Raw genomic sequence first — 16,189 nt, forward strand, 5'->3', positions numbered from 1 at the left:
AATGCATATACCCTCTGAACAAGTAATCCACTTTTAGGAATTCCTCTGACAGATATATCCACATATGTGGAAATGGTCAGGAACAAGTTTATTTATTATAGCATTATATGTAATGATGACACGTTTTCTTGAATTTTTTTTCAGCACAAAATAACAGTCTGATAATATGTTCTTTTTCCTTTAAAAAAATTCCACAGCTATATTCTTTGTCTTTTCTATCTTAGAACAGTACAGAGTGTGACCAGTGGCTGAACTGTAGTCCATGGCTTGTTTTTGTATGACACTTGAACTAAGAATGATTTTTTACAGTTTTAAAGGGTTGTGAAACAAACCCCAGAATAATGAAGAAGAATATGATACAGAGATCATATATGGCTTGCAAAGCCTCAAATATTTATCTGATCCTTCACATAAAGTTTGCTGACCCTACTGTAAAAGCTCTTCACAACCGCTTATTATTTTGCTCTTCTTATTTACGCTCTCTGCCTGGTGAGATACAGGCTGAAAAGATTCTTCTTGTATCTCCTTACCTTCTTAACCTCACTGCTTGTGGCCAGTGGAATGTGTCTGTGATCTTAGGAAGTTTGAGGGAGCTGGGGCTGAGAGTAATCCTTATATGTGTGTTGGGGAGTTTCTCCTCTATGTGATGGATGCTATAGTTTTGTTGTTGTAAACTGTACAACAGAGTGAGACGGAGTCTCACTCTGTTGCCCAGGCTGGAGTGCAGTGGCGCCATCTCCGCTCACTGCAAGCTCTGCCTCCTGGGTTCACGCCATTCTCCTGCCTCAGCCACCCGACGAGCTGGGACTACAGGTGCCCGCCACCACACCTGGCTAATTTTTTGTATTTTTAGTAGAGACGGGGTTTCACGGTGTTAGCCAGGATGGTCTTGATCTTCTGACCTCATGATCTGCCCGCCTCAGCCTCCCAAAGTGCTGGGATTACAGGCATGAGCCACTGCTCCTGGCCCGTATGCTGTAGTTTTAGGAAAGATAGTAGGTTTTTGACTATATGTCTTTGTTTTATTAACCCTATATTATCTCTTCCACATTGTTTTTTGTGCCTGCTGCCTAATTTTTGTGACAACTGCTTCCGTAAGGGCATCCTTGCTGCTTTGAGAATGAACCGCCCATGGACTTCATGGTTTCTGGGTAGTTTCATATGAGGCTGTTGCACTCTTTCTGGGTGGTGCTTTCCTAATCATTCTGATCTTTTCCTACTAGAAATTTCTGGATAATTTCCAGTTTTCAGTAGTCCTTTCATTTATCCTGATTTTATATTTTTCTAGGTTATTTCTTTTGGCATTTGGAGTAGGGAAGTCTGATGAAGTCCTCAGCTCTTTTTCCTTAGACGTCTTCTATATTTCCTATTTCCAAATTCTTAAGGATTCCTTATTTCTATTCTTTTTTTGCACCCTCTGCAGAATCAACCTTATATTGACAAAATATATTTTTACATTTTTGGGTGACATTTACAAGTCCTTAATTAATTAATTAATTAACTAATTTTTTGAGATGGAGTCTCACTCATTCACCCAGGCTGTAGTGCGGTGGCGTGATCTTGGCTCACTGCAAGCTCCACCTCCCGGATTCATGCCATTGTCCTGGCTCAGCCTCCCGAGTAGCTGGGACTACAGGCGCCTGCCATGACGCCTGGCTAATTTTTTGTATTTTCAGTAGAGACGGGGTTTCACCGTGTTAGCCAGGATGGTCTCGATCTCCTGACCTCGTGATCCGCCCGCCTCGGCCTCCCAAAGTGTTAGGATTACAGGCGTGAGCCACCACGCCCGGCCCAAGTCCTTAATTTGTAAGTCTTGAGTATTTTGGTTAGCAATAATTAAGACATGTGCTAAACATATACTAACTTGTAGTGCATTTGAAATAACATTGCATTTGGCTACCAAGATTTTATACCCCTCAAATAATCTTAGCATTGGAAATAAAGTAGTAATAATAATAATTACTTGTTTCAGTTACTGTACTAGGTGTCTTTATGTATATTATTTTTAATCCTCACCCAATTTTATAAAAAGTATTATTTCTCATGTTTTTTTCAGTGGAGGAAACCAGGACTCAGCAAAGTTATATTAAGTAGTACATGAACTCTGTGGGTTCAGGAGCATCTCTGTATAGTGCTGCCATCTAGTCTTGTCTACTCATTTTCCATGAAATAAGGAGACTGAGGCTGGGCGTGGTGGCTCATGCCTGTAATCCCAGCACTTTGGGAGGCCAAGGTGGGCGGAACAGGAGGTCAGGAGTTTGAGACCAGCCTGACCAACATGGCGAAACCCCGTCTCTACTAAAAATACAAAAATTAGCCCAGCGTGGTGGCGCGCGCCTGTAATCCCAGCTACTTAGGAGGCTGAAGCAGGAGAATTGCTTGAACCCAGGAGGTGGTGGTTGCAGTGAGCTGAGATCGTGCCACTGCACTCCAGCCTGGGTGACAGAGCGAGACTCTGTATCGAAAAAAAAAAAAAAAAAAGAGACTGAGTCTAGTGAAGCCAGTGGACTTGCTCATCATCACGCAGCTAGTTAGCAGCAGAATGAGGACTTGGATCCCTGAACTCCTGACTCACATTCCGGTGCACTTTTCACTACAGCAGGACACCTTGACTCCTGAGCCCCAAGTGACAGCCCCAGACAGCTGTGTTTATCTGTCTTGCATGTCCCAGCTTGTTTTGCTAGCTGAGCAAAAACTACTTAAAAGGATCCTCAATCTTCACCTTCCCACTCCCTTCCACTTCTACTCATATACTCCCACTTGCCCCATGAATGACTTCATAGAAACAATTGTGCAGAGTCACTAAGCCTTCCTCTGGTGTCAGAGTTACTCCCTGAGAGAGCATTCACTTCCTCATGACTCTGGTTTACTGGTTAGATTGGCTTTCCCTCTCTTCTCTTTGATCGGAATCTTCGTTGTTTAGGCAGGAATTTGAGGAGCAGATGTTATGCCCCTTGAACAGGCCCTTTAATTCTCCTTAGTACTGTGTCTAATGACTCTTAATCCTGTCCTTTTAACTCTGTGGCTAGCAGATTTCGGAGTGAAGTGAGACAGAAATGATGAGCTTGATGCTGAACATTTCATTTTAATGTTGGCAAAGTAGTCTACAGAGAGTACATGACAAACAGTGAGACAGAGGGAAAATGTTAAAAGTGTTCCTATATAGCAGAAAAACAATGTGAACATTAGTGTGGGATCACTGAAATTTTGGGTTTCCCGTCAAATGTAGATAGAACAGTTTGGTTGATTAGTTTGCCAGAGAAATGGAGCCATTGACTGTTTCTACTTTGTCTTCTTAAACTTTTATATTTTTTAGATTTTCATTTCCCTTTTAAAATAAAAATAAATCATCAGAAGAAACAAAGTGATCTCTTATTTTTCCTGGTTACTGGAGAAAATTACACTTCCCCCAAATGGGAGTAGCATTAACAAGCATATATCCTGTGAACTGATTCCTTCCATTCTTTAGAGACTTTGGTTTAGCGCTCTGAACTTTCTGATTATCAGATCTTATGTGTTTGCTAATATATAAAATAACAAATTAGACATAATGCCCTATAATTGTCTCAGTTTGATTAATTGCCTGAAATTTGATCTATCAGTCAGTGTTTGATTAGAATAGAGAAATCACATGTAATTTGAACAAGGAAAGATTAATACGAAGAACTGCTAGCTATAACAGGGTTTTGGAGCAATGAGGATTGGCTAGTAAAAAGTAAAGAGAACTCTAAGCAATATAAGAATAACAGATAAAAGGAGCATCAACCCCTGGGGTTGAGATAGAACATCCAGGGCCTCTGGGATTAAGATCCAGACCCTGTTTGAGGGGGCATGGCTATGGCTCACTGAAGGAAGAGAAGTTGCTGTGGTAGAAATCTGTCTCATCAGAATCACTCTGCTATAATACTGCCTTGTGGAGGTACTGGTGGAAGATACTTGGTGCTGCTGACTGCTGTGCACTTCAGGAGCCTGACAATGGAGCAAACTGCATGGGTTCTGGATCTGGACACTGGAGAAGCTGTGTTGCAGTACAGAAGCCTGCCAAGAGGAGCACACAAGACTCTTGGAAAGAAGAGGAAAATCTCCTCTTACAATGTCGATCTAACATCATGCCAACTAGCAAAGGAAAAATGTTTAAAGGGTCCAAGTTCATTTCTGCAGAGCAGACAGGAAAGGATGAATTCGGAGCTGAGAGACAATAAGTGGACAACTGGCACATTTGGTCAAACTTGTAATTTTATATCTTAGATGGACAAATTTAAACCCAGGTCCATAGGTGTTTTCCTTACAAGCTTACATTTAAATTTGCGATCCTGGTCAGAATTTTGCTAAGGACTTCATTCTTTCCCAGTGTTTCAGGAAGGATACCATGGGGCCAGAGCCACTTTTCTTTATTGTAAGGTCCTAGGCTGTGGCCCCTTTTGCTTTTCTGGGCTCCTTTCTCATGGGCATCTGTTTTGGGAGCTTCATTTCCTCATCTGCTTTGACACTTTAATCTTGGACGTTGTAGTGAAATGCTTCACATTGTCACACATTCTAATCTCAGAGACCACTCCAAATCTTTTTGAATTTTCTTGGCCATTGGAATTAGTACTCTGGAATCAGTACATTAAGAATGGTTTTTTAAAAACTATGAGCTAGAATTTCAACATTTTAGAAGAAATGGGCAGTATAAATTTGGAGAAGCAGTTTCTAGCCAGTAGTAGCTGTGCAGAAAAACAGTTTTATTGATAAGTATCTGATTTGGATTTAGGAACCAGCTAGGATGAAAAATTCAATTGAGGTCTGGCCAGTTAGACATAAATTTTATTTTTCCTTTATATTCTGTGTCCAAAAGACAAATTGTCATGAGTTATTTTTTTTTTTTCTGAAGTATCCGTTTATTTCTCAGCTTTGGAATTAGAGGTGTAGAAAATAAACGGGACTCAACAGCCTAAGATTTTGTTTAAAAAGATGTTCTTATTTATTTATATTAAAAAAATTTCTAAACTTTTTTTTTGCAAGAAACTGTATGTCAGCATTTTCATTTTTGATAGATAAATTTTATATTTGGGATTTTGATTATGAAGTTGTTTCTGCACCAGAATTCCTTATGGATTTTTGTAATAATCTGTATTTAGTGTGTTTAATTATTTGCTTTCCATTTATATTTATTTTGGGATTTCTTTTTTTAAGAGAATGGCACCTGTGACAGCATACTGTTAATATTACCCTTGTATCGTACTTTACCATGCCATCTCTGAAGAATATTACAGACCATTTTGGAGCATGGTGAATAACAAATTTTTACCTTAGGAGTTCACTTGAATAGTCGTTTTTATATTTGTGACTGCAAGTCACTTTTAGGGGCTGTACTTCCTTAGTACTGGTAGCATTATTATCCAATGGACTTTTATAGCTTTCATTAGGTTTTCTTTTGTTTTTGTTCTTTAAAGAAAATTTTACTTATCTCAGTATTTCATTTTTCATCTATATTATGAGGCAGTAAGAGTCTTCTGTTTTTCCAAAGTGGAGACTGCTTTATATTTATTTCATATTGTCTACAGCTGTAGTGTTCAATACATTAGCCACTAGCCACATGGGGTTATTTAAATAAGATGAAATAAAAATTGGCCGGGCATGGTGGCTCACGCCTGTAATCCCAGCACTTTGGGAGGCTGAGGCGGGCAGATCATGAGGTCAGGAGATTGAGACCATCCTTAATAAGACGGTGAAACCCCATCTCTATTAAAAATACAAAAAATTAGCTGGGCGTGGTGGCGGGCACCTGCAGTCCCAGCTACTCAGGAGGCTGAGGCAGGAGAATGACTTGAGCCTGGGAGGCAGAGTTTGCAGTGAGCCGAGATGGCGCCACTGCACTCCAGCCTGGGGGACAGAGCGAGACTCCATCTCAAAAAAAAAAAAAAAAAAAAAATTAAAAATTAAGTTCTTTAGTTGCACTAGCCATATTTCAAATACTTGATGGATACATGTGGCTAGTGGCTAACATAATGGATAGCACAGATATAAAACATTTCCTCATCATATAAAGTTCTATTGGATAGTGCTGGTCTGTAGCTTACTTATAGGATGGTATCTTAGTCTGCTTCAGCTGCTAAAACAGAATACCATAAATTAGGTAGCTTAATCAGTAGATATTTTGACCAGGCATGGTGGCTTATGCCTGTATTCCTAACACTTTGCGAGGCCGAGGCAGGTGGATAACTTGAGCTCAGGAGTTTGAGACTAGCCTGGGCAGCATGGCAAAACCTTGTCTCTACAAAAATTAGCTGGGCATGGTGGTGCACGCCTGTAGTCTGAGCTATTTGGGAGGCTGAGGTGGGAGAATTGCTTGAACCTGGGAGGTGGAGGTTGCAGTGAGCCATGATTGCACCACTGTACTCCAGCCTGGATGACAGAATGAGACTCTGTCTCAAAAAAAAAAAAAAAAAAAGAAGAGATATTTCTCACAGTTCTGGAGGCTGGAAGTGCAAGATCAAAGTGTTGGCAAATTACGTTTCTTAAAGAGGGCCTGCTTCCTAGATTGGAAATGGCCATCTTCTCTCAGTATCCTCACATGGTAGGGAGAAAAGCAGCTCTAGTGTCTCTTCTTATAAAGGAAGTAATGCCACCATAGGGGCTCTATTCTCATGACCTCATCTAAACCTAATTCTCTCCTAAAGGCCACGCCTCCCAATATCCTCACCTTGGGGGTTAGGGCTTTATCATATGAATTTTTTTTTTTTTTTTTTTGAGACAGAGTCTCGCTCTGTCTGTCACCCAGGCTGGAGTGCAGTGGCACAATCTCCGCTCTCTACAAGCTCCGCCTCCTGGGTTCACGCCATTCTCCTGCGTCAGCCTCCTCAGTAGCTGGGACTAAGGCGCCCGCCACTGCGCCCGGCTAATTTTTTGTATTTTTAGTAGAGACGGGGTTTTACCATGTTAGCCAGGATGATCTCGATCTCTTGACGTGGTGATCCACCCGCCTCGGCCTCCCAAAGTGCTGGGATTGCAGGCATGAGCCACCGCGCCCGGCCTATCATGTGAATTTTGAGGGAACACAAACATGCAGTCTGTAGCAGATGGTAATAGGCTGATATATTGCACTTGTTGATGTAAATCTGATAGGTTTCCTTGTCTCCAAGGACAGCTTTTAAAATATTTAACAATACCAATAATTTTTCAGGTTCTGTGAGAATTTTGTAATTTAGAAGTTGCAAACTTAAAATAATCTATAATCTATTTTGTCCTAACAATTACAAATATATTTTTTATTTCAGATTATATGTATTCCTACCAAATGGAGATAATTACAGCTTTAAAAATTTTTATTTTTTCATTTTATTTCACATATTGACATTAAATTTTTATTGACACATACTTGTACATATATATGGGGTACAATGTGATGTTTTAATACATGTACTCAATGTGTAATGATCAAATCAGGGTAATTTGCATAATGATTTTTCTATAGGGAGAAAATTCAAAATCTACTCTTCTGGCTATTTTCAAATATATAATAGGTTATTGTTAACTATACTCATCCTACTATGCAATAGGACACCAGAACTTATTCCTGGGTTCTACATCTGTTTATTAAGCCAACCAAGGATCGGAAATATTGGGAAAAAAATTGCGTCTGTACTGAACATGTACAGACTTTTTTCTTGTCCTTATTCCTTACACAATATAGTACAATAACTATTTGCATGACATTTACATTGAATATTATGAGTGATCTAGAGTTGATATGAAGTATATGGGAGGATGTGCAAAGGTGATGTGCAAATAGTATGTCATTTTATATCAGGGACTTGAGTATCCTTTGTTATCCTCAGGAGATCCTGAAACTAGTCCCCCATGGATACTGGGGGCTGACTGTATAGTCCTATCCTCACGGAACTTTCATTCTAATGAGGGAAGACTGACTATAAACAAAATATATATAATAGGTGGTGGTAAGTACCGTGGAGAAGTAACAAATGGGGCAAAGTGAGTTATACAGCTCCATTCTTAGAAACGTTGGAGTACTTTTCTTAGTTTATACTCGTGGTGGTTTCCTTTTGTCTCCTTTATTACATGGGACTCTGACATGTGCCCATAGCTAGGGTGGCAGTAGGATCTACCCGATAGTAGGGTGGCAGTAGGATCTACCGAAAAAGCATCCTGCTGATACAGGACCAAAGCATCCTGTTGTTCTCCAGCCTATAAAAAGAGCTAATGGTCTTGCTTCTCTTAACTGTGGCCTCCTACACTGTGTTTTGGACGATTGGTGATGTCTTGGATATTCTGTTTCTTTGGAACTTTGAATATACAACACTTTACTAGGGAATTAGCAATGGAAGCAGAGCAAAGATGTACAGAGGAAACAATGCATAACTCTGATGGAATTGAAGTCATGAGGCAGCAGAAAGCTGAAATAGGCAGAGTGGGAGGGTTAGAGGGAATTTAATTGGGAGTAACAGAAGTAATAGTTAACGGAGCCAGAATGCTTGAGTCATATAATTGCAAAGCAGAGTTGGGAGCAACAGATGCTAAAGAGTAGTTGCTGTAGTTCCTCTCTGGGTGGTAGGAGCAGTTGTCATATTACTATATAGCTACTGAATGAAGAAGAGTTCTTAGTGAGGTCTGGGTGAACAGCTCTTCTTAGTATTCTGTGTGACCCCATTTGACCTTTTAACAAATCTCTAAGTCAATAAATAGCCCCTAAGGTACACTAAGTTTTTCTCTGCTATTTTTTTGCTTGAGAGAGCTATAAGTGTAATAGACTTATATTTCTGAAGATTTTAGTGCTTGCCAATATTTGGTAATATTTATGTTTCCTATATTTGTAATGAACATTCTTCTTCTGGTATATTTTTTGTAAATTATTGTTTCATGCATAAAAGTTCACCTTTTATTGTATAAAATTCACGCAGATTAATTTATACACATTGACAATGGGTAAATAGAAATTTTCAGATTATTAAAAGCTGAAGGATGCCCAAGTAAGCAAAAAACAAAAAACAAAACAAAAAAAAACCCAACAAACATAAAGCCAAACCCCTCAAACAATTTCGAACACAAAACATTCTTCTCATGCCGGCATTCATTCTCATGCCGGCATCCATGCTTGCAGCTGTGAAGGGGGCAGGAATCAGCGAGGTGACCTGGGCTGAGTCCCGGGAGTGGCAAGAGGTGGCAGGAAGGGGATCTGAGGAGGAGAACAGGGGTCCTGGTGGTCTGTGCTTCTTCCCAGACACGGGAGCTGTAGAGGGGACCTCTGCAGCAGATGCTAGGGGCCCACTAGGCCCAGGCAGTCTTGGGACTTGGGTCTGTCCTGCTGTGCATCCATAGTGGGTGCTTTAGAAACGGCAGACCCACCAGAAGCCCCTGTTGCAAGTGAGGACAAAGTGTGGGAAGGCCGTGAGGGTCTGCAGTGCGAGATGGCCTTGTCCTCAACCTGCAGTGCACTGTTGATGCGGGGCCTAGAGGCCTGGGATCTGGGGGAGCCACCCCTGGGGGCGAGTGTCTGCCCTGGTGCTGTATCTGCCGCCTTTTCACACCCTGAGTGACCCGAAGAGACAGCCTGAGGTCCGTCCTCACTCACTGTGTTTGAGGAACTGAGGGCCAGCTGGCAGTGGGATGAGGCTGGCCCCCTCCTCTGCTTTAGCCCCGGCAAGTCTCCCGTGGAGCTGTGGGAGCTGGAGATGGCATTTCATTTGGTGCACGAGCTCACCCAGGAGGTCTGGGATGTCTGGTTATATCTGATTTCTGAGCTCTGGGCATGGAGGTCTGTCTGCAGAGGCCCGGGCCTGGGCAGAAAGGGAGAGAGGCCTCCATTGTCCCGCAGGGGCCGAAATGCAGACCATGCATCCCCGGTGACCTCGGGGACTGTTCTCTGATCATCAGGATTTTCTTGGACTCTGGGGTCCTCGTCCTGCTCAGGCATCCCTGCCCCGCTCTCCTGCCCTGCTGGCCCCCTCCTCCACTTTAGCCCCAGCAAGCCTCCCACGGAGCTGTAGGAGCTGGAGATGGCATTTTGGTTGGTGCACGAGCTCGTCCAGGTGATCTGGGATGTCTGGTTATATCTGATGTCTGACCTCTGGGCATGGAGGTATGTCTGCAGAGGCCCGGGCCTGGGCACAAAGGGAGAGAGGACTCCATTGTCCCGCAGGGGCCGAAATGCAGACCGTGCATCCCTGGTGACCTCGGGGACCCTTCTCTGATCATCAGGATTCTCTTGGACTCTAGGGTCCTTGTCCTGCTCAGGCATCCCTGCCCCGCTCTCCTTGAGGGCCCTCAACACTATCTTCCCTGGACACAAGTCTGGGGACAGCTGGGTGTTGTGGACCCCAAAGGAGTGACTACCTGCTCCTGGGCCCCACAGAGTCCTTGTGCTCAGTGTAGTGGCTGTGCTGGAGGATGCCCTGGAACTCGGAGCACACAGCACTGGCTTGCTATGGTACCTGTGCAGTGAAATTGAAGGCAGAATCACCAGGATCGAACCACAGGTCTTGCAGGATCACGGAAAACCTTCTTGGAGTTGTCTTGACACCACTGATGTCGAGTGTCCGGGTGCTTGTAGGATGGCCTGCCACTCAGTCCAGGGGCAGGAGCAACGGGGAGATCCCACAAGCAAAGTGAACCGGGGGATGGGCTGAAGGGGCTCCAGGCAACTGAGCCCTACTCGCGGGTCCTCAGCCTTGGCCCAAACAGGAATGAGGGGCACAGAGTGCCCGGGTAACTGCTCCTGGGAGCAGTGGGGAACCGTCCGATGCTTGAACTCTTGAGAGCTGGGCTCTGAGCGTCCTCGTCCAGCTGCCAACTCGGCCAAAGGCTAAGCCAGCAGACTCTTCTGTTGCCGGGCAACACGCCTTCTAAACCTGAGGGAGTGGGCACGTGAGCACATAATGGCACCGGTGACAGAGCGACCATAATGGATTAATAAGCACAGCCAGGTACCCGCACAAGGCACTTGCTGGCAATGGCAGGAGGCGGACGTGGGGGGTCGTGCAATAGGTACTGGAGGGAGAGACGCGGGCACAAAGGTCGCGGGAGGAGCAGGTGCCCACAGTGGCTGCAGATCTGCCCGTGGATCACTGAAGATTCCTGCTCTCCTGCTGAGGTGGAGACTGCAGTGAGCTGAGATCGCACCATTGCACTCCAGCCTGGGCAACAAGTGCAAAACTCAGTCTCCAGATAAAAAAAAGAAAAACAAAAAAAAGAGGCCGGGTGTGGTGGCTTATGCCTATAATGCTAGCACTTTGGGAGGTCGGGGTGGACGGATCACGAGATCAGGAGTTGGAGACCAGCCTGGCCAACATAGTGAAACCCCGTCTCTAGTAAAAATACAAAATTTAGTCAGACATGGTGGGCAGGAGAGAGCATGTGCAGGGAAACTCCCATTGATAAAACCATCAGATCTCATGAGACTTATTCACTACCATGAGAACAGCATGGGGGAAACTGCCTCCATGATTCAATTATCTCCACCTGGAGCCAAACCATATAATTCTTCCCCGGCCCCTCCCAAATCTCATGTCCTCACATTTCAAAAGCAATCATGCCTTCCCCAAAGTCCCCCAAACTCTTCTTTCAGCATTAACTCAAAATTCCATAGTCCAAAGTCTCATCTGAGACAAGGCAAGTCCCTTCCACCTATGAGCCTGTAAAATCAAAAGAAAGTTATTTTCTAGATACACAGGGATACAGGCATTGGGTAAATACACTCGTTTCAAATGGGAGAAATTGGCCAAAGCGAAAGAGCTACAGGCCCCATGCAAGTCCAAAACCCAGCAGGCAAATCTTAAAGCTCCAAAATGACCTCCTTTGACTCCATGTATCACATCTAGGTGATGCAAGAAGTGGGTTCCCAGGGTCTTGGGCAGCCCCACCCCTGTGGCTTTGCAGGGTACAGCCCCCCTTCTGGCTGCATTGAGTGTCTGCAGCTTTTCCAGGCACACAGTGCAAGCTGTCAGTGGATCTACCATTCTGGGGTCTGGAGGATGGTGGCCCTTTTCTCACAGCTCTGCTTGGCAGTACCCCAGTGGGAACTCTGTGTGGGGGCTCCAACCCCATATTTCCCTTTGACACTGCCCTACCAGAGGTTATCCATGAGGGCCCCCCCCTCCCCCATGCAGCAAACTTTTGCCTGGATTTCCAGGCATTTTCATACATCTTCTGAAATCTAGGCGGAGGTTCATGAACCTTAATTCTTGACTTTGGAGCATCTGCAGGCTTAACACCACCTAGAACCTGAAAGGCTTGGAACCTGCACCCTCTGAAGCCATGGCCTGAGGTGTACCTTGGTCCCTTTTACCTATGGCAGGAGCAGCTGGGATGCAGGGCACCAAGTTCCTAGGCTGCACACAGCAGGGGGTTCTGGACCCACAAAACCATTTTTCCTTCTAAGCCTCCTGGCCTGTGATGGGAGGGTCTGCTGTGAGGTTCTCTAACATGCCCTGGAGACGTTTGCCCCATTGTCTTGGTGATTAACATTTGGCTCCTCATTACTTATGCAAATTTCTACAACCCAGTCTCCTCAGAAAATAGATTTTTCTTTTCTGTTGCATCATCAGGCTACAAATTTTCTGAACTTTTATGCTCTGCTTCTTCTCGAATGCTTTGCTGCTTAGAAATTTCTTCTGTCAGATACCTTAAATCATCTCTGTCAAGTTCAAAGTTCCACAGATCTCTAGGCAACTCTAGAAAAAAATTCTTATTTTCACTCTTTCCCGCCTATCTTATGCCCGTTTCTAATACAGGTGCACAATGCCTGCAGTGTCTTTGCATAGTAAGAGTGACTTCACTCCATTTCCCAACAAATTCCTCATCTCCATCTGAGACCACCTCCGCCTGGACCTTATTGTCCATATCACTATGAACATTTTGGTCAAAGCCATTCAACAAGTCTCTAGGAAGTTCCAAACTTTCCCACATTTTCCTATCCTCTTCTGAGCCTTCCAAAGTGTTCCAGCCTCTCCCTGTTACCCATTTCCAAAGTTGCTTCCACATTTTCGGGTATCTTTACAGCAGCACCCCACTCTACTGGTATCAACTTATTGTATTAGTCTGTTCTCACACTGCAAATAAAGACATACCTGAGACTGGGTAACTTATAAAGGAAAGAGGTTGAATTGACTCACAGTTCTGCATGGCTGGGGAGGCCTCACAATCATGGTGGAAGGCAAGGAGGTGCAAAAGCATGTCTCACATAGTGGCAGGCAGGAGAGAGCATGTGCAGGGGAACTCCCATTTATAAAACCATCAGATCTCATGAGACTTATTCACTACCACGAGAACAGTATGGGGGGAACCATCCCCATGATTCAGTTATCTGCACCTGGCCCCACCCTTGACACGTGGGAATTATTACAATGCTAGGTGAGATTTGGGTGGGGACACATCCAAACTAAATCAGTAGGTTTTGACTTCTTGCTTGATTGCTGGGTTGCATAGAGGACAAACATGGAAATTAATTAAGTACCTTAATATCTGGCTTCAGATCTTAGACAGGATCAGAGGGCCAGCTCAAATTTGCAAGGAGGGGAGGTAGATCCCACCATTTTATGGGTGAATGGCAAAATCAAACAGAAATTATGTGGGATGGGAGATACTGATGCAGGCATCTTTGGAAACATTCTACTTAGCTAATTTTATGCTAGGCTTTAGGTCAAGAAGAAGAGAGAGAGCTGACATGCTGTGGTACACACTTATAGCCCCAGCTACTTGGAAAGCTGAGGCAGGAGGATTGCTTGATCCCAGGAGTTTGAGGTAGTGTGCAATGATCGTTCTTGTGAATAGCCACTAGCCACTGAACTCCAGCTTGGGCAACATTGAGACACCCTGTCTCTTAATTAAAAAAAAAAAAACAAAAACAAAAAACGGAGGGAAGAAAGTGATCTCAGTTTTTAATGTAAATATTTTTAATGGGATAATGATATTTTAAGATTAATGTATATTGTATATCAGTTAACTATAGGTCAATAATTATATAAAACTTAAGATACGAAAAACATTTATTTTTGCTAACATATCCGTGAGTTGACTGTTCTTGGCTTGGTGAGGCTGCAAGCTGCAGATAGAGTCTAGGTATGTTTTCTGTGTGTTTGTTCCCCCTTGGATCAGTGGACTACCTGAGAATGTGTTTTTGTCACAGTGATAGAATCACAAGGAAACTCCAGTTCTGGAAGTACATTTTAAGCCATTGTTTCTATCATGTCCACTAACATTCAGTCAGCCAAAGCACATACCTTGTCCATGGCTAACATTGATAGTATAGATAAATATACCTGATCTCTAGCAGGAGGAACTGCATTGTCTTGGGGAAAGGTTGTAGATATAGGGAGGGGTGATGAGTTGGGAACAATAATGTAGTCTGCCACAAACATATTAAAGTGTAACTGGATATGGTTGATGCAGAATTTTGAACCTTTGTTTTAATTCTGATTTTTACTCTTTTCCCCCTATCTAGTGCCCTTTTGTAATACAGTAATTCTCATGATTTTTGTCTGAATTGAAATCTTCTATGAGATTCGATTGTCTACGAAAATACAGTTGATCCTCCTTGTTTTCAGCTTTTGTATTTGTGAACTCACCTACTATTTTTTGTAACCCCCAAATCAGTACTCACAGCACTTTCATAGTCATGTGTTTGCATAGAGTGTCAAAGAATTTGAGTTTGAACAGGGTGATATTCTGCCTTCTTTTTCAGCTCTCATACAATAGTCAGGTATCCTTTTTGTGGTCTATTTAATGCCATGCTTTTCCTATTTTTGTACTGTTTGTTGGTTGTTTTGCCATTTAAATTAACCCCCAAGCATAGTGCTGAAGTGCTGCTTAGCATTCACAAGTCCAAGAAGTCTGTGATGTGCCTTACAGAGAAAATACATGCATTAAATAAACTCCATTCAGGCGTGAGTGCTGTAGTGCCATTGGCTGTGAGTTCAATGTTAATGAATGAACAGTGTATATTATTTATTTATTCATTCATTTAATTAATTATTATTATTATTTTTTGAGATACAGTCTCACTCTGTTGCTCAGGCTGGAGTGCAGTGGTGCAGTCTTGGCTCACTGCAACCTCTGCCTCCTGGGTTCAAGCAATTCCCCTGCCTTAGCCTCCCAAGTAGCTAAGACTACAGGCATGCGCCACCATGCCTGGCTAATTTTTTTTTTTTTTGTAGTTTTAGTAGAGACGGGGTTTCACCACGTTGGCCAGGCTGGTCTCGAACTCCAGACCTCAAATGATCTGCCCGCCTTGGCTTCCCAAAGTTCTGGGATTACAGGCGTTAGCCACTGTGCCTGGCCAACAATATATATTAAATAAGCACACATACAACAAAAGTAGGTGTTGGTAAGCTTACAAAAATATGACCAGTAGCTTGCTGAAACCTAACTTTTTATTTGTTCATGAAACTTTCTAGACCGTAACTACACTGAATAATGAGAATCTGCTGTAATCTTTTTAGGTGCTGTAGATGAGCCATTGGATTAAATTATTACAGTATGTTTCAGACTGCTCTATGTTGAACCCTAGTGAAATGCCTCTCAAACCCTCATAAGGATCACAATCTCATGTCCTTTTTTTTTGTTATTAAATGCCCAGTATGTGTTAGCGATTTAAACAAAATTCAAATATAATTTTTTTTTTTTTTGAGACAGAGTCTCGCTCTGTCACCTAAGCTGGAGAGTGCAGTGGCATGATCTCGGCTCACTACAACCTCTGCCTCCCGGGTTCAAGCGATTCTCCTGCCTCAGCATCCTGAGTAGCTGGGATTACAGGTGCCCGCCACCACGCTGGGCTAATTTTTGTATTTTTAGTAGAGACGGGGTTTCGCCAGGTTGTCCAGGCTGGTCTGGAACTCCTGACCTCATGTGACCTGCCTGCCTTGGCCTCCTAAAGTGCTGGGATTATAGGCGTGAGCCACCATGCCCGGCGTTGACTTTTTAATAATAACCATTCTGACTGGTGTGAGATGGTATGCCATTGTGGTTTTGATTTGCATTTCTCTAATGATCAGTGATATTGAGCTTTTTTTCATATGCTGGTTGGCCGCATGTGTGTCTTCTTTTGAAGTGTCTGTTTATGTCCTTTGCCCACTTTCTAATGAGATTTTTTTTTTCTTGTAAATTTGTTTAAGTTCCTTATCAGTGTTGGACATTAGATCTTTGTCACGTGCATTGTTGCAAAAATTTTCTCCCATTCTGTAGGTTGTCTGTTTAC

The 16,189-nt window shown here is 43.2% G+C and overlaps 2 pseudogenes; one reads left to right on the forward strand and one right to left on the reverse strand.

The window, feature by feature from the left end:
* LOC129143999 (beta-glucuronidase-like) overlaps positions 1 to 16,189 on the forward strand; it is a 42,640-nt pseudogene that overhangs the window by 14,319 nt on the left and 12,132 nt on the right.
* LOC129143996 (putative POM121-like protein 1-like) lies at positions 8,891 to 10,484 on the reverse strand (annotated as a pseudogene).

This window comes from Pan troglodytes, chromosome 4 (assembly GCF_028858775.2).
Source record: "Pan troglodytes isolate AG18354 chromosome 4, NHGRI_mPanTro3-v2.0_pri, whole genome shotgun sequence".
In the NCBI taxonomy this organism is placed as follows: domain Eukaryota; kingdom Metazoa; phylum Chordata; class Mammalia; order Primates; family Hominidae; genus Pan; species Pan troglodytes.